This window comes from Chlorocebus sabaeus, chromosome 5 (genome assembly GCF_047675955.1).
Source record: "Chlorocebus sabaeus isolate Y175 chromosome 5, mChlSab1.0.hap1, whole genome shotgun sequence".
In the NCBI taxonomy this organism is placed as follows: Eukaryota; Metazoa; Chordata; class Mammalia; order Primates; family Cercopithecidae; genus Chlorocebus; species Chlorocebus sabaeus.
In genome coordinates, this window is record NC_132908.1 from 27,203,919 (window position 1) to 27,206,115 (window position 2,197).

The window sequence follows — 2,197 nt, forward strand, 5'->3', positions numbered from 1 at the left end:
TAAAAAGGCCGGGCAGGCACGGTGGTTCACGCCTGTAATCACACTGTGGGAAGCCAAGGTGGGTAGATCACTTGAGGCCAGGAGTTCAAGAGCAGCCTGGCCAAAGTGGTGAAACCCACTCTCTATTAAAAATACAAAAATTAGCCGGGTATGGTGGTGTGTGCCTCTAGTCCCAGCTACTCAGGAGGCTGAGACAGGAGAATCACTTGAACCCCAGAGGCGGAGGCTACAGCACACCGAAATGACACAACTGCACCGCAGCCTGGGCGACAGCAAGACTCTATCTAAAAAAAAAAAAAAAATTAAGCTTACACTGAGCATTGGTCTGGACCTGTCTAACAAATCATAAAGATTACACAAATATTTGGTGTTCTACAAGGTAAAATTTACAATGTCTGATAAGCAATCAAGGATTACCAGGCATAAGGAAAAAATTAACAGAATGAAGTGATAACTTACAGATTGGGAGAAAACATTTGTAAGCAATACATCCAATAAGGTGTTAATACCCAAAATATATAAGAAACTCAAAAAACTCAGAGTGAAAAACACAAATAGGCTGATTTAAAAATGGGCAAAGGACCTGAATAGATATTAAAAAAAAAAAAAAAAAGACACAGAAATGGCCAACAAATATATGAAAAAATGTTCAACAGCACTAACCACCAGGAAAATGCAAATTAAAAGCACGATGAGATATCACCTGTTGGTGTTGGTGAAGATATGGAGAAAAGGGAACCCTTACCCACTGTTCATGGGAATGTAAATTAGTACAGTCATTCTGGAAAATTATATGGAAGTTCCTCAAAATATAGACTGCGTGTGGTGGCTTGCATCTGTAATCTCAGCACTTTGGGAGGCTGAAGTGGGCAGATCAGTTGAGCCCAGGAGTTTGAGATCAGCCTGGGCAACATGGTAAAACCCCCGTCTCTACAAAAAATACAAAAATTAGCCAGGCATGGTGGCACGCACCATAGTCCCAGCTACTCAGGAGACTGAGGTGGGAGGACTGCTTGAGCAGGGGAGAGGTGGAGGTTTGCAGTAAGCCAAGATAGTGCCACTGCACTCCAGCCTGGGCAATAGAGCCAGACCCATTTAAAAAAAAAAAAAAAAAAAAACCAACAAAACAAAATACTAAAAACTAAAATTAGACTTACCAAATGATCCAGCAATCCCACTTCTGGGTATATATCCAAAGGAATTGAAAAATCAGTGTGTCAGAGATATCTGCACTTCTAGGTTCACTGCAGTGTTATTTACAACAGGCAAATCATGAAATCAACCTAAGCATCCATCAGCAGATGAAAGGATAAAGAAAATGTGGCCAGGCACTGGGGCTCATGCCTGTAATCCCAACGCTTTGGGAGACCAAAGTAGGCAGATCACTTGAGGTAAGGAGTTTGAGACCAGCCTGACCAACATGGTGAAACCCCCATCTCTACTAAAAATACAAAAATTAGCTGGGTATGGTGGCAGGCGCCTGTAATTCCAGTTACTCGGAAGGTAGAGGCACGAGAATCACTTGAACCTACGAGGCAGAGGCTGCAGTGAGCTGAGATTGCACCACTGCACTCCGGCCTGGCTGACAGAGTGAGACTCCATCTCGAAAACAAAAAACAAACAAAAAAGAGGCTGGACGTAGTTGTTCACGCGTGTAATCCCAGCACTTTGGGAGGCTGAGGCAGGCAGATCACCTGAGGTCAGGAGTTTGAGACCAGTCTGGCCAACAGGGTGAAACTCTGTCTCCAATAAAAATATAAAAATTAGCTGGGTGTGGTACGGTGCACGCCTGTAATTCCAGCTACTCAGGAGGCTGAAGCATGAGAATTGCTTGAACCCAGGGGGGCGGAGGTTGCAGTGAGCCAAGATCGAGTCACTGCACTCCAGCCTGGGTGACAGAGCAAGACTCTGTCTCAAAAAAAAAAAAGGAGATGATAAAGAAAATGTATATGTATACACATTTGAATAGAATACCATTCAACTTTAAAAAGAAGTAAGAAGTAAATCCTGTGATTTGCAACTACATGGATGAACCTGGAGGACATTAGGCTGAGTGAAATAAACCAGGCCTAGAAAGACAAATACCGCATTCCGGCATGTTCTCACTTAAATGTGTAATCTGAAATAATTGAACTAGCAGACTAGAATGGTAGTTAGCAGAAACTGGAGTTGGGGAGGAAATGGAGTGACTTTGGTC